This window comes from Callithrix jacchus, chromosome 16 (genome assembly GCF_049354715.1).
Source record: "Callithrix jacchus isolate 240 chromosome 16, calJac240_pri, whole genome shotgun sequence".
Taxonomy (NCBI): Eukaryota; Metazoa; Chordata; class Mammalia; order Primates; family Cebidae; genus Callithrix; species Callithrix jacchus.
In genome coordinates, this window is record NC_133517.1 from 71,029,971 (window position 1) to 71,054,530 (window position 24,560).

The 24,560-nt window shown below is 40.4% G+C and overlaps 1 long non-coding RNA gene across 4 annotated transcripts in view; it reads left to right on the forward strand.

The window, feature by feature from the left end:
- The window catches only part of LOC128929918 (uncharacterized), a 146,861-nt gene that overhangs the window by 20,141 nt on the left and 102,160 nt on the right, over window positions 1-24,560 (forward strand). For 3 of the 4 annotated variants that reach the window (XR_013527800.1, XR_013527803.1, XR_013527801.1), the window contains exon 3: window positions 11,047-13,266. The exons of the other annotated variant lie outside the window; for it this stretch is intronic. This is a non-coding gene — a long non-coding RNA (uncharacterized LOC128929918). The remainder of the gene's footprint in view (window positions 1-11,046; window positions 13,267-24,560) is intronic. 4 annotated transcript variants of the gene reach the window in all.

Here is a 24,560-nt window from a genome sequence, read left to right on the forward strand (position 1 = left end):
GCACCAGTTGTTGAATAGGGTGTCCTTTCCTCACTTTATGGTTTTGTTTGCTTTGTCAAAGACCAGTTGGCTGAAAGTATTTTAACTTATTTCTGGGTTCTCTATTCTTTTTCATTGATCTATATGCCTATTTTTATACCAGCACCATGATGTTTTGGTAACTGTAGCCTTGTAGTATAGTTTGAAGTCAGGTAATGTGATGCCTTCAGATTTATTCTTTTTGCTTAGTCTTGCTTTGGCTATGCAGGGTCTTTTTTGATTGATATGAATTTTAGGATTTTTTTTCTAGTTCAGTGAAGAATGATGATGGTTCTTTGATGGGAAGTACATTGAATCTGTAGATTGCTTTTGCCAGTGTAGCCATTCTCATTATATTGATTCTTTCTATCCATCAGCATGGGATATTTTTACTTGTTTGTGTTATCAATTGCTTATTTCAGCAGTGTTTTGGAGTTTTCCTTGTAGAGATCATTCACCTCCTTTGGTTAGCTGTATTCCTAGGTATTTTATTCTTTTTGTGGCAACTGTGAGTGGGATTCCCTTTATGATTTGGCTCTTGGTTTGACTGTCGGTGGTGTATAGGAATGCTAGTGATTTTTTTTCATTGATTTTGTATTATGCAACTTTACTAGAAGCTTTTTGAAGTAGTTTTTAGGGTTTTTCAGGTATACAATCATGTCAATGATAAACAGTGACAGTTTCACTTCCTCTTTACTGATTTGGATGCCCTTCATTTCTCTCTCTTGTCTGATTGCTCTGGCTAGAACTTCCAGCACTATTTTGAATAGAATTGGTGAAAGTGGTTATCCTCGTCTTTTTCTGATTCTCAAGGGGAGTGCTTTCAAGTTTTCCTCATTTAGTGTAATATCGGCCGTAGGGTTTTAGTTGATGGCTTTTATTACCTTGAGGTATGTCCCTTCTATACCATTTTGCTGAGGGTTTTAATTATAAAGAGATGCTGGATTTTGTCAAATGCTTTTTCCACACCTATTGAGTTGATCACATATTTTTCTTTTTAATTCTGTTTATGTAAGGTATCACATTTATTGACTTGTGTATGTTAGATTATCTTGGCCTTCCTGATATGAAACTCACTTGATCATGTGTATAGTCTTTTAAATATACTTTTGAAGTTGGTTAGCTAGATTTTTGTTGAGGATTTTTGTATCAATATTCATCAGGGATATTTGTCTGTAGTTTTATTGGTTTTGTTTTGTTTTGTTTTTTATTTTTTATTTTTGTCATGTCCTTTCCTGGTTTTGTAATTAAAGTGATACTGGCTTTATGTAATGATTTAGGAAGGAGTCCCTCTTTATCTTTTGGAATAGTTTCAGTAAGATTGGCACCAATTCTTCCTTGAATATCTCAGAACATTCAGCTGTGAATCCATCTGTTCCTGGACTTTTTTTGTTGTCAATTTTTTCTTTTTCTTTTTCTTTTTTTTTTTACCATATCAATCTCACTCCTTGCTATTGGTCTCTTCAGAGTTTCTATTTCTTCCTGATTTAATCTGGGAGGGTTGTATATTTTCAGAAATTTATCCATCTCTTTGAGATTTTCTAGTTTGTTTGCATAAAGATGTTCATAGTAGCCTTGAATGATCTTTTGTATTTCTGTGATATTGGTTGTAATATCTCCCGTTTCATTTCTAATAGAGCTTATTTGGATCTTCTCTCTTTTTGGTTAATCTCACTAATGTTCTACAGATTTTTTTATCTTTTCAAAGAACCAGCTTTTTGTTTCATTTATCTTTTGTGCTTCTTTTTCTTTCATTTCTTTTAGTTCTGCTCTGATCTGTGTTATGTCTTTTCTTCTGCTGGGTTTGGACTTGGTTTGTTCTGGTTCCTCTAGTTTCTGGAGGTGTAACCTTAGATTGTCCATTTGTACCCTTTCAGACTTTTTGATGTAGGCCTTTGAACTTTTCTCTTAGCACTGCTTTTGCTGTATCCCAGAGGTTTTGATAAGTTTTGCCACCATTATTCGGCTTACAGGTTTTTTAAATTTCTATTTTCATTTCATTGTTGACCCAAAGATCATTCAAGAGCAGATGATTTAATTTTCAGGTGTTTGTATAGTTTTGGGTGTTCCTTTTGGGGCTAATTTCCAGTTTTATTTCACTGTAGTCTGAGGATACTTGATAATATTTTGGTTTTCTTAAATTAATTAAGACTTATTTTGTCACCTATCATATGGTCTATCTTAGAGAACATTCAGTATGCTGAAGAAGAGAATGTATATTCTGCAGGTTTTGGGTAGAATGTCCTAAAAATATCTGTTAAGTCCATTTGTTCTAGGATATAGGTTAAGTATATTGTTTCTTTGTTAACCTTTCTGTCTTGATGACCTCTCTAGTGCTATCAATGGAGTATTGAAGTCTCCCACTATTATTGTGTTGCCGTCTATCTCATTTCTTAGGTCAAGCAGTAATTGTTTTATAAATTTGGGACCTCCAGTGTTAGGAGCATATATATTTAGGATTGTGATGTTTTCTGTTGGACTATTCCTTTTATCAGTATGTAATGTTCCTCTTTGTATTTTTTTTTTTTACTGTTGTTGCTATAAAGTCTGTTTTGAATTTAAAAAACCAAACAACTTCATTAAAAAGTGGGCAAAGGACATGAACAGACACTTCTCAAAAGAAGACATACATGTGGCCAACAATCATGAAAAAAAGCTCAACATCACTGATTATTAGAGAAATCCACATCAAAACCACAATGAGGTACCATCTCACACCAGTCAGAATGGTTTTTATTAAAAAGTGAAAGAAATAACAGATACTGGTGAGGTTGTAGAGAAAAAGATATTCTTGTACACTGTTGGAGGGAATGTAAATTAGGTCAAGTATTGTGGAAGACAGCATAGTGATTCCTTAAAGACCTAAAGAGAGAAATACTATTTAACCCAGCAATCCCATTACTGACTTAAATGGTATTTATATTACCTAAAGGAATATATATTGTTCTATTATAAAGACACATGCATGCATATGTTTATTGCAGCACTATTAACAATAGCAAAGACATGGAATCAACCTAAATGCTCATTAATAATTGACTAAAGTAGTACATATATATTATGGAATACTATGCAGCCACGAAAAAAGAATGAGAGTATGTTTTTTTTGCAGATACATGAATGGACCTGGAGACTATTATCCTTAGCAAAGTAATGTAGGAAGGAAAAACCAATTATGACATGTTCTTACTTTTAAGTAGGAGCTAAATGATGAGAACACATAAACACATACAGGGGAACAACATACACTGGGGCCTATAAGAGGGTGGAAGGTGGGAGAAGATTAGAAAAAATAACTGATGGATACCAGCCTTAATACCTGAATATAAATTAATCTGTATAACAACACCCCCATGACACATTTACCTATGTAACAAAACCTGCACATCCTGCAAATGTACCCCTGAACTTAAAAGTTAAACAAAAGAGTCTGTTTCATCTGATACAAGAATAGCTACTCCTGCTCACTTTTGGTTTCCATTTGTGGGGAATATCTGTTTCCATTCCTTTACCTTAAGTTTATGTGACTCCTTGTGCATTAGGTGAGTGCCTAAAGACAGTGGATACTTGGTTGGTGGATTTTCACCCGTTCTGCCATTCTGTATCTTTAAGTGGAGCATTTAGGCCACTTACATTCAATGTTAGTATTGAGATGTGATTCATCATGTTAGTTGTTACCTTAACAATTACTGTGGTTGTGGTTTTCCATTGTGTTATTGTTTAATGTGCCTTGTGAGATTTATGCTTTAAGAAGGTTCTATTTCTGTGCATTTGAGCTTTTGTTTCAAGATTTAGAACTCCTTTTGTCATTTCTTATACTGCTGGTTTAGTGGTGGTTTGGATCCATTGCTGGGAAGCTGGTATGATTTTTTGGGGGGCGTTATAGAATCCCGTTTTGTCATATTACCAGTATTACTTTTCTGGTTCCTTCTTATTTGGGTAGACTAATTCAGTGGGGAGGTCTGAAACTCAGATTCTCTCGTCCCATGGGGTGATCCCTTGATGTGGTGCTGTTCCTGTCCCTATAGGGATGGGGCTTCCTGGTAGCTAGACTACAGGGATTGTTATTGACCTTCTTGGTCTAGCCACCCAATAGAGCTCCCAGGCACCATAATGGTGCTGGAGGATGTCTGCAGAGTCCTGTTATGTGATCCATCTTCAGATTCATCCATCTTCATGGATACCGGCACCTGCTCTGGTAGATGTGGCAGAGAAATGAAGTAAATTCTGTGAGAATCCTTGGTTGTAGATATGTTTAGGGTGCTGGCTTTCTCTAATACTGAGAATAATAGAGAAATACTAGCATTTCTGTAATGCTAGCAGTAACGTTGTTAGCCAGGATTTTGCAGGCAGTCGAATTAGGTGTTGTCTTCTCCTTCTTGGGATCAGGATTATTCTGTCATGAGTTTCTACAATGGCCTGAGTGGGTTGGCCTCCAGCCAGAAGGTAACACTTTCAAGCAAGCACCAGCTGTTGTAGTAGTAGGGACCTCTAAGCTTTCCCTAAGTTAGCCAGTGTAAGTATTTTGGTTTATCAGGTGATGGGGAGGGGTATAAAGCTCCCAGGGTTTTTACGTTTTGTGTTCAGCTACCGGGATGAGTAGGGGAATACTGTTGGGTGAGGGAGGTTTAGAAGGGTATGATCTCAGACTCTCCTGGGGTGGGGCTTGCCACAGCCACTGTGTGGGGTGGGAGATTGGTTCTCAGGCCAATGGGGTTATGTTCCAGGGGGGATCTTGGCTGCCTCTGTTGTGTTATAGTTTATCAGGGAAGTAGGGAATAACCAGCAGTGAGAGGCCTTTCCCAGCTCCCACACAGGTGGTAAGGCTGGTATTGCTCCCACAATGCCCCACTCAAACCTTGCCCCAGGTTGTGAGCTACCATGCTAAGAAAGCAGTACAGCTTTTGGACCTTGCCCCTCCCTGTCTGCCCACTCCATTGGTGGCAGCTCCTGCACTCCTGTGCTCACATACTTTCTTGCACATATCCACAGCAGCTCCTCTTAGCCTCCTAGACTCTACTCAAGAAAAGTTGTGCCTGGTTGAAATCACTATCAATTTCAGTTGGGAGCTTCCTTTGCCCCATGCCACCCCCCCAGTTTTGCTGGCTGCTTTCCCTAAGGGCCCCTGTGAGATATAGGCAGGGCTGGCTTCCTCGGGTTCGAGTTGGAGACTGGGAGTGTGTTCAAGGCACTTCCCACTTCTACTTGTACCTATGTATTTCTTGTGACTCCCTAAACCATTTCATCTCTAGGTAAGGTTAAATCCTTCTCCCACGATCTGCATTTTCAGATTCCCCAGTAGGGATGTGTATTTGGAGACAGGTTTTTCTCCCTCACACTTTGGGAACAGTTTTTCCACCTGTTTTGTGGAATTTGCAGCAACATGCTGCTTCTTTCAAAGGACTTGTGAATTCTTTCAGTTTTCTTGGTATCTTCTTTTGGTGGCTCTTGGAGCAAAAATCACAGCAGCGTTAGTCTCTACACACTGGTTTGTCCATTCATGTGGCAGTTACACGTTAGCCCTGTCTCTTATCTGCCATTTTCCTTGTCACTTTCAATAAGTGTTTTTTCAAACATCTTTACTTCTTAGTTTTCTAATTTGTGAAGGATCTTGGTTGCAAGACTGTGCAACTTAGGCATAGAAGGACTTTATTGGAAAGCTACTGATTGTCTCTCATAATCAATTCGAAGTCTGCAGAACAAGGCTTGGCGTGTGGGCAGAAACAGAGGTAGGAGGTATGTAAATTGGGCAGTAAAGAAAGAACTCAGTCAAGGCCAGCTCTTACGAGATGAAAACTCGCTAGGCAATGATCAGCACGATGGAATCCAGAATCATGCAATTTTACCTCTTGAAGTAGCCTCTCCAGAAACAACCTGTTTAATTACATCACTTCTCTAAACTTCTGTCTTACCCTGCTTGATAGCAACCCCCACTTCCATACACAAACCTGAATTTAGCTTGTCAGGAATCTATGTAAGTTCTGTTGTTTAGGTTTTAACTGATATTGTACTGTCTTTATATACATTTTCCCAGAAACACTTACTTGCTCTGGGCCTCTTTCTATCAGATAAAAAGTCAGAGTAGATAGGATACCTAGAAAGAAACCTAACCCATAAACAAGTTTATGGCCAGAAATGAAAAGCTATATGCCAATGTATAGATAGCTTGCTAGTAGCAGAACTGGAGACAAAATAGAAATAGAAAAAAAAATAGATAAAAAAGAGTGAAAACACCAAGGACTAACTAGATTTTCCTATTTCCAGCTTGCCAGATGGCCATCCTGGAATATCATGTTTGTGTGCATGTGTGTGTGCATATATGTATGTGTGTATGTATGTGTGTGTGTGTGTGTGTGTGTGTGTGTGTTCTGTGGATTGACAAGGTTGCCCTATTTTTGTAAGAGAAGTTTTTAAGAAATTGTTAGATATAATGCATGAAGGTAGTTGGAGACCAGTTTGGAAAATCAATGCATCCAAGAAGTGCTTGTTGAGGGTCAGTTAACGTGCCAGGGGCTGGGAACCCAGAGCTTTACAGCAGTTCACCCAGCTAGGTGAGGATGCAGTGGAGTGTTAAAGAAGCTCTTAGTCTGGGGTGGAGTTAATGGGAGATAGTGAAATAAACAAATATGCTTACTCAGTGCAGAAAGTAGCACAAAAGGACTAAGAACATAGTTGAATTTTTTTAGGCTATAAGACCATTGATAATACCTAACTGATCATAACAATTGCAAAAGTTATTCTATAGTCACTCCCTTTATTACATTGTATACCGGGGTCTCATTTGCATGTGAATATCTGTATCAAATAGAAGTCCGAAATGAGGACAAGCTGTATGTTCTAGCATTAGGCAAAATTCATCCCAGAATGATCCATTTTCATTTAGGTGGTTGGTTTTACTCTCCATATATGCCTCTCATTAAGGCTGGGAAACATGGCTGTTTACCCCAGGCAGATGCAAGGGTCATCCTTCTGTTCTTCTGAAGGAGCCAATACTGATCCAGTCACTGGCTCTAAATGTATGTCTCCTACAATTACCCTTCTAAGAGCTGTGCACTTTCTCTTCTGGTGATTCTTCATCCACTATTGGGTGTTTGGAAGGAACTAAATGATATTAATTGTGTTTCTTAAAAACAGATGCCTTTTCAGAGAGCCATAAAATACCAGCTGCAGCATCTTGGAACTATTCCTTGAGATGGCTGTTTTGGGTTTTCAATTTCTAAAGAAACAGGACAAGTTTCGGGTTTTAGATTAGTAAAGAACCCATGCCAACTGCACTAGAATTCCCCTCATAAAACTGCTTTTCTGAAAGGACAATAACTGTGAAGGATGCTCTCTTCTAGAGCTGTCAAAATTCAGGTCTATCGGCAAGGTATTTGTTACTGCTATATTAATAGATATTGGGGGTGGGGTGGAGACAGGCTTAATGTCTCTTTTGAAAATTACAGCTGCTGCTGTGGGTACTCATAATAACGAGAGCTCTGCTCTGAAGATGACTGCAGCCAAGTTGTGAAACTTTGCAGGAAATGCAGGCATGAAATCAGAGTCCCTAATTCTTCAAAAAGAGCCCTTCTGTTACTTTGTTCACAGTAGCAGCCTATTTAAGCTAGCTCCCTTAGAGGCCAGGGAGTTAAAACTTCTTCCAGTTACAACTTTGCTGGTGACCAGGAACACTGAAACCTTTGGGAACATAAAGGACAAATAGTAAATCAAAATTGTGTTTACTCTGCAAAATCGTGAAGGGGGTTTAGCGGTCTTTAAAGTCAGAGATCTCATTTTGAACTGAGACTCTTTTACCACACTTGAATCATGTGACGTGACTTTGGCTCAGCTTTGATTTGTTTATCTATAAAATGGCAATAACCATGTCTTCTCCCTTTCATTGTAAGCAGTAAGTGGGACATCATATGTGAAGTGCCTAGTATTTTGTAAATGCACAAAATGCATTCGTATGTGTGTTTGCATGTGAGTATCTACATCAAAGATGGAGTTGGAAGTAACTCTCTTTGTACCCAATTTCTGCCTCTCCTAGTTTCTCATTATTTTTACATTATTATTTTACTTTCCAGGTTTGGGTCTTTTCTCTCTGCTCATTTCTTTTCTAAATCATTTACATTAAAACACTGAAACAAATACTGTTTTCCCAGCTATCCAGGTATTCCTTAGCATAGCCAAGTTGACACATAAAATTAACATAAAACTCAAGCCTCATCATGGATGGCGTAAAATCAACTTCTTTGTTCCCTCAAGGCTGTGTAATGCGTGTGTTCCCAGAGAATAAAACAAAGGCCAGAGGTATTTTTTTAAGAAGCTTAGTTGATATATTTTCCCGATAAAAAACGACACCCGTGAAGAAGCTGTCCAAGCAGTTCTCCGACAGGTCAAGGCAATGGTGGTGCCTGCGACGTGCTAGAAGAGCCCTGCTGGGTGGCGAGGGAGGTTCATGCTGCTGATGCTAATCTAAGATTGAAAACGGGAACTCTTGATAAAATAATATGATTCATAAGTCATTCCATGGTGGATTAAAATGAGTCCCCAAATTCATAAATCAGGAAGAGTCTTCCTTTGCGTCCAGGAATGATGTCATTTCCTTGGTCTAACTTAAAATTCAAGGTTGCTTATCAGCATTAGCTGGCTGGAACCCTGGTGGTGGACACAGCATTTAGTGTTCAGATAGCCTAAGGCAAGCACTGCTAGTAAGTGGAACCTATCAGAGCTGAGACCAGGATATTCAGGCGTGGTGCCTAGGGAGCAAAATTTAGAGAGGCTCTTACTCTGAGCATCGTGTTGGTATGGGGTTCACATCTGAAAGGGAGTGTCTCATTCAATATTCAGTCCTAGGCGCCCCACATGCCTCACCTGCATCTTGGTCCTGGTCTGAACACATGTACGGGGATTTTAGAGTCTCCTAGGTAGGCGGGAGGCATTTCAGGAAATGAGGTATGGCATAGTGATTTCAAAGCTGATGGAGACCTTAGATGACATCTCTATACTACCCCTCCCATTTGAGAGAAAAGAAAACAAAATCCAGAGAAGACAAAGAAACTGTTCAAGTCACAAAAATGACCCAGGTCTTCTGAATCTCAGTGTGAGGCCAGCCGGGGATCACTCCCTTCCTCAGCGTGGAGTCTGGTGTGTCGATGATGGGATTTCCATGTTCATTTTCCTTGACTTTATCAATTATGGAATGCAGTCAATGTACATTTACCTTTACTGGGCTGCTATGTGGTCAGAGGAAGCCAGTGTGGAGGGCAGAGAGGAGGGTGGGGAAGGGGAGAAAAGGAGTTAACTTTATAGATTTCTACATTTGGGTCAGACACTATGTAGAGAGTTTTGCATATATCATTTTACTTCTTCACAACAGATACTTTGTCCCCATTAAAAAGATAAAACTGAACTAAAAACAAATAAACAAAAAAATACACGTGCTTCTTAGCAAGAGGCAGAACTGGGGTTTATAGATGGGTCTGTCCACCTCTGTATCAGTTAGAGATCTTTTAGTTGCAAGTGACAGAAAACTTAACCAAACTGTCATAAGCCAAAAGGTGGTCTGTACTCTTACAGAACTATTAAGGCCAAAAGGATCCCTAACTTTTCTCAGCTGTATTTGTCATTTAGTCTCAGCCTCTCTTTCTCTCTTCATTCTGCTCTCCTTCCTTTTATCTTTGTTCTTAAGCTGGGTCTTTCAGTAAGATGGCTGCCAGCAGTTCCTGGAAAATTTCTGCCAGGTTCAAGTTCAGAAGAAAAGAAGAAAACTATTCTCAGTAGTTCTGAAAAATATCATACTGTATTTGATTGGTTCTGAATGGGTCACATGCACACACAGTAGTCAAAAATAATGTGATACTTTGATTGGTCAGGCATGAGTCACATGCTTGCTGATAGAGCCACAGGTGGCATTAATGCCACCTGAGGTGCATGGTTTGAGAATGGAGAGATTAGTGCTTTTCTCTGCTAGCAGAAAATGGGTAAAGGGCTAAGAGGAAAAAACTTCAGCTGGCACCATAGGCTCCTACATCTGATGCCATTAATAAAACCCAAAAAGAGGATATAAAATCAAACCACTGGGGAAATATATTTGAGGCTTAGGAATTATAGTAAAACCTCCCTAATATTGCAGAATTGTGCACAATTGGGGCAGAGAAGAGGCAATGTAATATAACCCCCTGAGTGTAGCATGGTGATATAATTGAATCAAAATATGTAGGCTTAGAAAGAAAAAAAAGAAAAATCTGCTCTCACAGTTTCACCAATTACCAGAGGACTAGGAAGTAATAGAAACGTAGGCCTACAAGTAAAATACTGTAGTTCATGTAAAATCATCTCAGTTTCATTTCAGGATCATGTTAAAATAAATTCACCAGGTAGCCCATTGGATTTGAGTCAACAGATAGAATTCAACAGACATTTTCCAAGTACATTAGTGTGTGCTATACTGGGGTAGCTGGTGGGGAGGGAAGCTTCAGTTGAAGGAAAACCCCAAACACAGAACAGGAGATTGAATCAGCAAAGTCAGATGCTGGGACAGATGGGCTGGGGTGGTGGGGGGCAGGCTAAGAGATGAAGGCCTGCTGTGGGGCACATGGCATCTTTGTGGCACTCTGGTCAAACTGCCCCTGACCCCCCAGAGGCTGCCAGTTGCCAGCTCCTGCATTTCTTTGCCTCAGGACTTTCTTTTGCTGGGAGAGACTGGTTTTCCACCTGCAGCAGACAGGAAGAGCCAGGAAAGTAACTTCTGTACCATCCCAGAACTAGCAACCCTCAATCAGCCAAAGACTAATAGAAATGAACACCTGCATACCAAGCTCCCTTGCCCTTCTGGGGATGGGGTTGGGTGGCTAACTCAGGGATTTGTGTTTCACACTGACTCCCAGAGGTTCTCAGTGGGAGTAAGCTCCAGTTGTCTGCACTGACAGCTGGCTTGATAACACACCCTGTATAGGTGGCCTTCCCTTCTTTGTCTCACTTCTTCACTCACCTATTGGTCTTTGCATCCCAAATAAGCTACTTGCATTCAATTTCTTGCTTCAGGATCTGCTTTCAGGGAAAGCAAAGACTGGAGATGGAAATTGCTGCTACTGACGGTGTGGATGTGAGGCTTGTGGATTGCAGTACTAAGGACCAGGCAAGTAACAACTTCTATGCTGCGTCGGCTCAGAGCTTCTGTGTCTACCTTCACAGACTGCATAGTTCTTTTCCAAAATTCCAACATAGCTAGGGAGGAATCACAATTGTGGCAGAAGAGCAAAGGGATGTCTTACATGGTGGCAGGCAAAAAGGGCTTGTGCAGGGGAGCTCCCATTTATAAAACCATCAGATCTTGTGAAACTTACTACCATGAGAATGATATGGGGGAATCACCCCCCTGGTTCAGTTATCTCCACCTGGTCCCATTCTTGGCACGTGGGGATTATTACAAACCAAGATGAGATTTGGGTGGGGACACAAACCATATCAGAGGGTATCTAAGCCTTGAGCCCTTGAGAAGATGTCAGAGAAGCTCAGCAGCAGAAGTCAGGTGACGTCAGCCTCAGTGATGTCAGCCTCATCTTCTGACACACTCTATCTTGTTCTTTATACCATAGCAACATTTCATGGCTTTCTCTTTTCCCCAAGTTCAGTGTGGTTTCATCGTTCCTTGCTGTAGTATTTCTTGTGATTTTTTTCTTCCATCTGGAGAGAACCCATGTCCTTGTCAACTTTGTAAAATCCTTTTTTAAGACTCAGCTCTTGAGTCCTTTCAGAGCAGTTAAAGTTTCCTTCCATTATAGCAGCTCCATATTGTATTAAGTGACTGTGTTGCAATCCTGCTGTTCCCATCTGCGCCTGCACCCAGATTGGAAAAGTCAAAAGGGCAAGAACTCTGTTTGTCAGAATCCTCAGAGAGAAAGTGTTCCAGCATCCTGCAAAAGTTGCAGCAAATACGACTAGGGGAAGAGGAATTGCACATCTACTCTGGAAATGGGCTGAGCAACACAACATTGTAGAAAGCATTTTTGAGCTTGCTGCTGGAGACTTATGCTTGGAGGTCATGGAGAATTTTTAGAGGAGAGGTTGAAAGAGGCAGACACAGGGGAATAGGGGAACACGATGCCTGTTTAGAAAAGAGCAAGTGGTTCCACATGGCTTGGGTACAGACAGATTTCCAGAGGGTGGGAGATGACGCTGGGAATGGTGGACCTTCGGGAGTAGACCATGGACCACCAACAGTAAACATCATGTCACCTAAGACCTTATAAGAATTGCAGAATTAGGGCTCACTGAAAAAGAATCTGCATCGTAACAAGATTCCCAGGTGGCTGGTATGCATATGAAAGTTCGTGAAGCACTAGGAAGTTCTTGCAGAGTTTGAGATCCAGCAGTGATGTGCTCAGGCGGAGTGGCCAAAGTCTCCTCTATCACCCAAGCAAAGCAAGACAGAATTACTTGAATTAATTTGAAATTATCGATGGCCCTAGGCTTTGTTTCCATTTATCTTCTTGATGAAGCCAGCGATGAACCTATTATTGTCAACTATTTGCTTCACTACCTCCTCCCCTTTATGGGTAGCTTTTATGTGGGAAGCTGCTTGACAGAGTGAAATGGCACTATATAGCAGTCTTTTGGATGTGAGAAATTAACACATCAATAAGAAGAAAAAATTTCAAATTGGACAATCATTTTACATGTAAGATGTTTGAATGTATATTCTTGTTTCAGAGACTAGGCTACCAAATAAAAGTTCTAACATTGGATTTCTATAATAGAAATTATTTCAAAACCGTGTTTTAAAATTTATTGTTGCCCAACATCTAAATCTAAATTCCCCCGATTTCTTTCAATTACTACCTTTCCACAGTTGTTTTACACATGGACAAGTATGTGTCTCAGAAAACTTACTAGCAGAAAAATCACAGGCAGTATTTTGTCAAAATCGTGACAGATTTTTTACACTGATGTATTAATCAGAGGGCTTATGTAGCATCTCAATGTGACCAAATAGTAATTATAATTTCGATGTTTTGGTGGTTACCTGAATAATGTCAAGCATGACTGCAAATATATTTTCCTTAGCGGGATAAAAAAAATCTATTACTTCATTGTTTGTCAAAATAGCTTTGGGCTATGTCTCTAGGATGCCAGCTATAAGTCAATTACCAGCTACCAGGAAATAGATACACTCACTTAGATATGAGTAACTGAATTCTTTAATTTGTGTACAGATGTTCTTGTGTGGAAGCTGCCTATGACCAGGAAATATGTACAGTGCAGGTCAGTAACTTGAGAGAACAGCATTATTTTGAATGCATAGTTTCCTGTGTGCAGCAAAAACAAGTAAAATGCATTATTTAGTATCTTGCACATAGTAGGTGCTCAATGAGTCTTATTGGAATGTGGTCAGAAATAGAGCAGGCTTCAAAACAACACATCTGTCCATTCTATATTCAGTGCTTTTCTATAAATAGCTTGCATTGATTCCCATCCATGTGTGACTTGATTTTAAGTGCCTTTAAACTTAAATAATGATGCTTTACAGGAATATGTAAATGAAGTTCAGTTGGAGTGCAAGAATGCTGATAATAGAAGAACTAATTAAGTCACAGGAACTATCTTGCCACTAATTCAATGTGATAGACTTGGTTGGGCCGATTACCCTATCTGAGTGTATTGCTGGAATTTCTCTTTTAATGTAGGCAGAGTTTTCTCATGTGAGGTAGAGAAACTCTATCCAACACACACTAGACAAGTGTAGCTGATGTTTGCAAAAGAAGTGGACTCAAGAGGTAGATGCTGAGTGAGTCCTTCCAAGAAGGCGAGGCTTTCTGAATAGAACTGTGCTGAAGAGGTAGCAATATTTAGCCAAGCAAAGAAGAAAATAGTGCTTACAGGTTAATAAAATAGTGTACTTAGAAATTGAACCTATTACAGTCCTACCCTGGTGGGTTAGGGCTTTCGAATCCAACATGAAGTCTTTTTTCTTGGGTATGTATAATATCAATTAATCAGAACTCTTAATTAAGCCTTCATTTCTCGGGGGGAAGTCATACAAGCTTTGAATCAGACAGAACAGGGTTCTAACTACATTCATACAACCAACATAATCTCCCTGAGCCTCTGTTGCACTATTTGTAAAGTGGGTTTATTGTAAAGATTAAATGAGATAATGTATACAAACATTAGTCACTGCAAATTTCTGGTACATGGTAATAACAATGCTAATATTTGTTCCCCAAAAGGAAACTTCTAAGATTGAGCTAGGACTACTTAAGTCTTTAATACTTTCTTGTGCAAGCTATGTGGTATTGCTCTGCTTTTATTTTCTTATATCTATAAAACATGGAAAATTGTAGTACCAATATTATAGAGTTATTTTTATGAGTAGCTGAGAAAATACATGTAAAACATCAATGTCAGGCACAAAGTAAGCGTTTGAAAATATTGGCTGTTTTAATTATTATTACATATTTTTTTACAACCTCTGCTATGTGAAAATATAAATCTAGAGAAATCTTAATAGAAAGGGTTGCTATTAGTTGACAGTCTCCTATATTTGAGGAACTATGCTAAGAGTTAATAAGTATATTTCAATTTAATCTTCACAACTACATAGCAAAAGAGGTGTTATTATTGCCATTTCAGATATAGGAATACAGGGGCCGGTGTGGTGGCTCATGCCTGTAATCCCAGCACTTTGGGAGGCTGAGGCGGGTGGATTATGAGGTCAAGAGATTGAGACCATCCTGGCCAACATGGTGAAACCCCGTCTCTACTAAAAATACAAAGATTAGCTGGGCATGGTGGCACACTCCTGTAGTCCCAGCTACTCAGGAGGCTGAGGCAGGATAATTGCTTGAACTCAGGAGGTGGACTTTGCAGTGAGCTGAGAATGCACCGCTGCACTCCAGCCTGGTGACAGAGTGAGACTTGTCTCAAAAATAAACAAACAAACAAATAAATAAAATAAAAATAAAAGAATTCATGTCTCAGAGATGCTCTACAGTTTGCCAGAAAGTACAGTGTTAGTTAAGTTAGAGTGACAGTGTTGAGATTGCAGACCTTCATCTAAATCTTTCTGCTGTACCACACTACTACCAAAGTGCAAGTGTAACTCTGGATAAAAAAGCACAAATGACTTGTGCTCACTGTGAGTTGTACAGAAGGGGTAGCAGATAATTTTTGGAAAGAATATTTTCAACAGGACAGAGAAGAGAATTTGTTAGATCTAGACGTAGGGAAGGCATGTTAGTCCATTCTCACACTGCTGTAAAGAACTGCCTGAGACTGGGTAGTTTATAAAGAAAAGAGGTTTAATTGACTCACAGTTCCACATTGCTGGGGAGGCCTCGGGAAACTTACAATCATGGCAGAAGGCAAAGGAGAAGCAGCCACCCTCTTCACAGGGTGGCAGGATGGAGTAAGTGCAAATACGGGGAATGCCAGATACTTATAAAACCATCAGATATGGTGAGACTCACTCATTATCACGAAAACAGCATGGAGGAAATTGCCCTCATGTTCCTGCCCTTGGTCCTGCCTTGACATGTGGGGATTATTACAATTCAAGGTGAGATTTTGGTGGGGGCAGACATGTGTGTGAGTTTGAAATTGGTGAGGATGGGAACAAGGAAAGGAAAAGCAAAAGATGAGAATTCTGAAAACAAACATAGCTTATATATATAATTACATTGAACTAAATATACCATGGTGTTTCTTACTGTGCCTTTCAAATTATGGTGCAGTTTAGTTATTAAGAAGAGGGCAGACTCTGAACCCAAGCTGGGTTTAAATCTTAGCTTTGCCTCTCACCAGTTAATATAGTCTTGAGCACATTAACTTCTCTTTGCCTTAGCTTCTTCCTCTGCAAAATGAAAAGAGGACCCCACCATTTCATTAGAATTACTTCAATAAATACTGGTGTCTGCCTCACCCCAATAAATTCTTATTTAACTTACGTCATATGGAGCCCCGACATGGGCATTTTTAAAAACTTTTGGTAGTGACTGTAATATGCAATCAGGGTTGACACTTACAGTTGAATAAGAACACTAGAATATAAGTTCTCTGCAGGAAAGACCAGCCTCATGATGGCCCCAGAGTCTAGTTCATTGCCCAGTACACACTACACACTCAATAAAAATTTGATTAGTTAATAATCACAAAGATACATGAATGTATGACTGGGCTTAGATTCAGCTCTAAGGTCTGATTCTACATTAGTGTTTCTTCTACATTCTATAATGCTGTTACTTGGATATTTATAGAAGACTGCTGGTCTCTTTGGACAATGTAACTGACCCTTCATTCTTCAGATGATTGAAACAAACTGGCTTAAGCAAAATACAAATTTTTGACTCATTAAAGAGTCCATGGATAGCCTAGCTTTAGGCATGGTAGAATTCCAGAACACAGATGGTGTCCTCAGGGAGCTGTCGTTAGAGTTATGATTCTCCTTCTTCTTCTCTTGACTCTTCTTCTCTATTAGACAGCACATCTTTTCCCAGATGCGCTGTTCCCTTGAGGTATCAGGATGGCACCCACTGTGTCTGCTTGGCTCAGAGCTCTGTGTAGATGACAACATCCCATCCCACCCTAGGAGCCAGGGGTGGGGTGGGAGCTCACTCAAAGGCCATGGACTGGGAACAAAGTTCACTCCCTCCTGAAAAGCATCAGAATTCCACTGTCAAAGAAGTATGACTTCTTGATTACCAAATACAACGTAATAGTTGGAAATATCTAGAAATTGTCTATCCATATGGTTTTAGGAGAAGAAAAGATCATTGTAAGAGTCTATCATTCCTCTTCTGAGGAGTCCTGCATCCACGCATCCACAGGCAGTGCACCTGTTGTGTTGCACAATGACAAATGGTTGCTTTTAGTGGGAATTCACTTTCATGCAGTGTCATTGGTATCTGACTCATTCGTTCATTCTAATAACCATCTTATTTGATTATAGTGTATTACCCATTGCCTGGATAAGTGATTCTCAATGGAGGATAATTTTGTCCATTGGGGACATCTGGCAATATCTGACACAATGTTGGTGTCCACCTTAGGGACAAATACTATAGGCATCTAGTGAGTAGAGGCCAAGGATGCTGCTGATCATCCTACAATGCAAAAAATAGCTACCTACCACCTGCAAGAAAGAATTATCCAGCCCAAAGTGTTAATAGCATAGAGATTGAAAAACTATGAAGTAGATAATTACAGTAGCTTCTTAAAAGTTCTCTGCACCTTTATTCTCCTCCCCTCTTATAATCCTTCCACTACCTGGCAACTGAAGTGCTTTTTATAAAATACAAATCTCATGCTACTATCCCCCTTATAAAAAGATTACGGTTCCTCTTGATGACAGAAAGGAAAATGTATGCACTATGATCCAAGGCCCTGAAAATCTGGCTCCTGTTGACTTTGAAACTTCTCTTTGATGATATCTCCTATGTATAAAATACACTTACCCACTCAAATGTTGCCTCTATCTATGTACACTTGATGTACCCACCCATTTCCTCTCTTTTACGTCTTTTGGTATTTTTCCATACCACCATTGTGGTTCCCAAAATTTTCTTAAAATTTTAAGACTGTTTTTTAGAGTAGTTTAGGTATTTCCTTTTTTGCTCCCCGCTTTTCTATCATTCATGTATTCATTCATTTTTGATTGATTGAATTTCTATGTCAGGCACTATGCTATACCATGAAGATTTAATGGGGAGTAAAGCAGCTCTAGTTCCTTTTACTATGGGGCCTAGAGTGTAGCAAGGTAGGCAATTAAAATATGTGATAATAGGAAAAGGACACTGGGAGCATGTTGGGGGATGGCATCAGAGAAGGTGTGCAAGAGGAAGTAACTTTTAGGCTGAACTGCAAAGGTGGTTAGAGTTAGCCAGAACTGGCCAGAGAAACAGGGTGGACAGTGGCTTTGTAACCTATGTAAACCACAAGGCCCAGTTCAAAACTTTCAAATAAGGCCTTCTCGGATTGCCTCAATAGAAATTAATTTCCTTCTATTAGGTTCTTATGACACTTTTGAGGTCTATCATAATATTTATTACCATCTTTCTTGCATTATATATTTATGGCAAATATGATAATTGAACTCCTAGTCAACATTTAAATGGAAAATTGCCAAACTTTGCAGAAAATTGATAAGCATTGTTCCCTTATCTCAGAAAGGCAGCTTGAATATTGTGGATTACATTTTTCCCCCTCATCAGCAAAACAGCTCTACAAAGCACCATAAATATATCTTTAGAAGGAAGTTATTTTCGTGTGTGACATTAAAACTGGACACAGCAGGACATGACAGGGACAACAGGCACACCAAGGGTCAGGCTTTGCTGTAATTAAAAGGTAAAGCCCCAATGTACATATGCCTTTATTCATTCAGTGGGTCTTTGTTGAGCCACCTAGTATGAACTAACTGCCAATATTTGGTATTGAGAGTATAGCCAGACTTACACAGTTCTTATCCTGTGTCTAGTTGAAAATAGACATTAAGTGAAGAATCACACAAATAGATGCAAACTTGCTTACTGTGAGAAGTCCAGTGAAGGAGCCATGAGGTGACAAATAGATGGGTCTCTGAAGGGTGCTTTCAAAGAGTCTGACTAAGGGATTAGCCTGGTGTGAGGGGCAGAAGGAAATGTCATCAGGACTCAGGTCTGAACATTAGTGGTTACTGAGGGGAAAGGAAGGAAAGAGACTACCAGATTGAGGAAACAATACGGGCTAATGGAGCACCTACGGAAAGCAGTGAGTTAGGGAAACTGAAGGAGAGCCAGTGTGTTCAATGCAAGAAACTCAAGGAGTGCTCCAGGAAATAAGGCTGGGTAGACAAGGGAAGGCAAAATGCAAGGTCTTTTTAGCCATGTTAAGAATTGCCATAAAAAAAGATGAGTTCATGTCCTTTGCAGGGACATAGATAAAGTTGGAAACCATCATTCTCAGCAAACTAACACAGTAACAGAAAGACAAACACCACATGTTCTCACTCTTAAGTGGGAGTTGAACAATGAGAACACACGAACACAGGGAGGGGAACATCACATACCAGGTCCTGTTGTGGGGTGAGGGGCTAGGGTAGAGATAGCATTAGGAGAAACACTTAATATAGATGATGGGTTGATGGGTACAGCAAACCACCATGGCATGTGTATACCTATGTAATAAACCTGCACATTCTGCACATGTACCTCAGAACTTAAAGTAGAAACAAACAAACAAAAGCAATCAGAATTTCTGAAAATAAAAGACACATTTAAAAAGAAAAAGAATTTTGTTTTTATTCTAGGAGTAGTGGGAAACCATTGGATAGTTTTAAGCAGACAGTGACATGATCAGATTTGCATTTTAAAAGAGCACTTTGACTACAGCATGTGAGGAACCAGAAATTATGCTACTAATGGACCCTGAAAACTTGCTTCATTAATGATTCTCATAGGTGATAAAAAACCAGAACATGGCATGTTTGATAAATTAGCTGTAGGTAATTCAATACGGTCATAGCAGTAGCAAACCCTAACCCTTTTGGTTGAAGAGAAAAGAACACCCAACAGGAGTCTGGAGGGTGAAAAATGAAAAGGCTAAGTGGAGCCTTGTTTAACTCTTTGGTTCATTCTCTCTAGCAGGTTCAGTAAAAATGCCTAAGCCGCTAACTTGCAAGCAAAAGAGAGTAAAAAGACGCCAACATGACGCTGTGATTTGAATGTGTTTTTGCCAAATCCTTCAGGAACTTAAAATAGCTGTGCACTTTGAGAGTGTTATCAATGCAGGGGTTGACCATGGAGTTTAAGGTTCCTGTGGGTATGTCTACACCTCAGGATAACATGGCCTTTAAGCTCAAAGGTTCCTCAAGAGCCTCAAACCACATTAACAGACAAATCATGACAACAGCTGGAAACTTGTCACTTAAAAGAATCCATTAGGAGGAAATAAAGAAAGCCTCTGACGGAGAGAAGGTCGAGAAATGTGCTTCTTTGAAGCTGGTGTGAATATTACAGCTGGAGACCCCAAAGACTGCACTCACCAAATGAGTTTTGCTGAAACCCTTGTCAGGAAACAAGGCTGGGGCCCAGAAAGCAGAGACAAGCTCATCAACAATGGATAATGGAAAGGGGCCCTGAGTCCTGGCCTGGGAAGCAGTTAGGGATGAATTACCAGGCTCCATTTGTGGCCCAGCTGGGAGTAAAGATGAAATCAGCAGTGATCCTGCCCTGATCTCATGCTCCACTTCAGTTCATTTAAATTTGTATCAAATGGAGGACAACAGGATATTCAAAGGAAACCAAAGTCATTTAAATATCTGTGGCTCTTTCTGGATGCCTATAAGCTGGAAGGAAGGCCACACAGGAAAATCAGTGACAAATTGGCTGCATCTCACACGCATACCCATACAATGTACCTAAATGTACAGGAGTTAGAGAATGGACACACATGCATATATGTATAAATATGCATCTGCACATATCAGCATATATATTCATATAGTTATGTAGCTGTCTTAGCACATTTTCTGTTGCTCATAACAGAATACTTGAATCTGGTAATTTATAAAGAAATATAATTTACTCCTTACAGTTATGGAGACTAAGAAGTCCAGGGTTAAGGAGTTGCCTTTGATGAAGTCTGTCTTGCTGGTGAGGATTCTCTGTAGAGTCCCCAGGCAGTGCCGGGTATCACATGGCAAAGGGGCTGAGTGTGCTAATGTGCTAGTTCAGCTCTATTTCTGTTGTTATAAAGCCATCAGCTCCTTTCACATGATCCATTAATCCATTAACCCATTAATCTATTAACCCATGAAGGGATTAATTTATTCATGAGGGCAGACCTCCATGATCCAATCACCTCTTAAAACTCTTGCCTTTCAATACTACAATATTGGGAATTAAATTTCAACATGGCAGGGAACAAATATTCAAACCTCATCACTATTCATACTTGTTCATAGGCCATATGCATGTGCACACCCATATACATTTGTGCCCATACATAGGTACATCTAACAGTGAATACATAGACGTGTACACGTATTGGAGGATATCAAATTTTTTATAGATAAGATAGATGTACCGATGCATATCCATGTGCACAGACACACATATACATACATGCACATGTATATATACATGCAAATAGCCCAATGTATGAAAACTCAAGAGCTGAGCTGAGTAGGCTTGGATCTAATCTACATGGAAAAGAATTGGATCTGAAAAAATACTAGAGCTAGACTTGGCTTCAGGCCTTGGCTCACAAGCACCCAGTAATCTGCACAGGTCTTCCTCTGAACCTACGTTCCACATTATTGTTTATTTTTTAAATTTTGCTTGTAAGAAATTTTGTCATATTGTTACAGAAATGTAAAGAGATTCCCAGAAGAGGTAACATTTAGTTTGGGCCGTGAAGTGAGTGAATGGAATGAAAAGAAAATAGTATCAGAAAAGAGTTGGGGTCGAACATGAAGAAATTGATTACGGCCGGCCGGGTGCAGTGGCTCATGCCTGTAATCTCAGCACTTTGGGAGGCCAAGGCAGGCAGATCACCTGAGGTCAGAAGTTCAAGACCATCTGAGCCAACATGGTGAAACTCCATCTCTATTAAAAACACAAAACTTGGCTGCCCATGGTGGCACACGCCTGTCTGTGATACCAGCTACTCAGGAGGCTGAGGCAGGAGAATCACTTGAACCCAGGAGGTGGACGTTGCAGTCAGTGAGCTGAGATCACGCCACTCCACTTTATCCTGGGTGACAGAGCAAAACTCTGTCTCAAAAAAAAAAAAAAAAACAAACAAACTAATAATGGCTGCTGCTTAGAATGTCTCTAAGGGGTTAAAGGAGAAAAGAAAACTGTGGGCCATATGTTGAATGGTCTTAACTACGAGGCTGAGGAATTTGGCCTTTGTCTTTAAAGAATGAGTTGTGCTGCAGGGTTTTAAGCATTGGGCAGTCAATAGCAGATTTGTTTTTTTAGAAATAATGGCCTGGACATAGGGTGGTAGTTTTAGGGATATCTCTGAAAGAGATAAGAAGTTTTTAAAAGTCTTGCAATCATCCTAATGGAATGCTAAAAAAAAAAAACAACAACAAAATCTGAACTCAGACGATGTCTGTGGGGAAAGAGACACAGAAGCCCCTCAAATAATACCCAAGTATGAGCTGTTTGTACTCTGCACACATGAGTCAGCCTCAGCCATTATCCTGGACACCTGATGAAGTCTTCTTTTATATCCAGTGTTGTATGGAGTACATGTTTGTCAAAAGACTATTGGATGACTCATGATTCAGGCCTCTGTTTTTTGCAGGTCTCTTTTTATTGAGACTTGGAAGAACACTAATAGGTACCCGGGCACCACTTTGTTTTGTCAACCTGTAGAGTCCTAAAGCCCCATCTAAGAGCAAAGACCAAATGAGAAAATTACCAGCAATCGCAACAGGTAGAATCCAAAGGAGCTATTCAGAGAATGTACAAAGAAAATAAATAGGAAAAAGTGAAAGATACGTTGGTTACAAAGATCCAACTTGATATCAGTCAAAGAAGAATAAATATAATCCTGATAATCACCCACTGCTTTCACCATCTGGAATGTCGTGGCGGCTCCATTTGACTTCACCATGGGCTGCCCAGATATTTAGTTAAATATTCTCCCTGGGTGAGCCTGGGAGGGTGTTTCTGAATGAGATTAGCATTTGAATTAGCAGACTGAGTAAAGTGAATTTGCCTCCCCAATGTGAGTGGGTCTCATCAATCCATTGAAAGCCTGGATCAAATAGACTGGATAATAAAAAATAATAATTCGGGGCCGGGCGCGGTGGCTCACGCCTATAGTCCCAGCACTTTGGGAGGCCGAGGCGGGTGGATCACGAGGTCAAGAGATCGAGACCATGCTGGTCAACATGGTGAAACCCAGTCTCTACTAAAAATACAAAAAATTAGCTGGGCATGGTGGCTCATGCCTGTAATCCCAGCTACTCAGGAGGCTGAGGCAGGAAAATTGCCTGAACCCAGGAGGCGAAGGTTGCGGAGAGCCGAGATCACGCCATTGCACTCCAGCCTGGGTAACAAGAGTGATAAAACTCCATCTCAAAAATAACGATAATAATAATAATAATAATTCTTGCTACTCCCTGTCTTTGAGCTGGGCCTAGTCTCCTCCTGCCTTCAGACTCAGACATGGCCTGGAAGTTACACCATCAGTTCCCCTGGTTCTCAGGGCTTCAGTCTTAGCTCAGAAGTACACTATGAACTCTCCGCATCTCCAGCTTCCTTGCCAACCGCAGAGCATGAACTTTCAGCCTCTATAATGATATGAGCCTATTCCTTTATCTATTATTATAACTATCATCTATATATCCTATTGGTTCTGTTTCTCTGGAAAGCCCAGACTAATATGTGATGAGGTTTATAAGATTTCGGCCTAAATAATGTCCACTCAGCCCTCTAATAGCAGCAGGCGGAGTATGATGTTTTACTGTGGATGTTTGTTTTTAAATCAGCACACCTTCTTGGGTGGTTTTTTTTTTCTTGAGACAGGGTCTCATTATGTTGCCTAGAGTTGTTTCAAACCACAGGGCTCAAGTGATCTTTCTACCACAGCCTTAGGAGCTTGGACTATAGATATGTGCTACCACCCTCAGCTGCGTTTTTTAATAAGTGAGATAGAAATCATTCTATGATTTCAAGTAGACAGTACTCCCGGAAGCAGAATGTGTTAGTACTCTTTTGCTGCATAACAAATTACCATCAATTTAGTGCCTTAAAACTATACATCTATTACCCTTCCCTCCTTCCCTCCCTCCCTCCTTCCCTTTCTCCCTTCCTTCCTCCCTCCCTCCCCCTCTTCCCCCTTCCCTTGCCTCCCCCTCCCTCTCTCTCCCCCTCTCCCTTCCCTTCCTTTCTCTTCCCTCCCCCTCTCCTTCCCTTCCCTCCCCCCTCCTTCCCTTCCCTCCTCCTCTCCCTTCCCTTCCTTTTCCTTCCCTTCCCTTCCCTACCCCTCTACTTCCCTTCCCTCCCCTCCCCTTTCCTTCTCTTCCCTTCCTTCTCCTTACCTCCCCTTCTATTCCCCCCCTCCCCTTCCCTTCCCTTCCTTTTGTGTAAGCCCCTCACTTTGTCACTCAGGCTAGAGTGCAGTGGCACAATAACTCACTCTAGCCTCGAACTCCTAGGCTCAAGCAGTCCTCCCTCCTCAGCCTCCTGAGTAACTGGGACTAAAGACACACACCACCATGTCAGACTACATTTTTATTTCTTAAACTTTTTTTGTAAAGACGGCAGTCTTACTATGTCACTCAGGCTGGTCTCGAACTCTTAGTCTTAAGCAATCCTACTTCAGCATACCACAGTGCTGGAATTACAGGGATGAGGCACTGCACCCAGCTGTTCCACTGTTTCCATAGGTCAGAAATTCATGCCGAGCTTAGTAGAGTCCTCTGCTCAAGGTCTCACAAGGCTGTAATCGAAGTGGCAGCTTGGCTGGAATCTCATATGAGGCCCTGGGTCCTCTTTTATGCTCTGATGGTTATTGGCAGAATTCATTTCATCAAAACTGTAGAACTCATGGTAGCTTGTTTT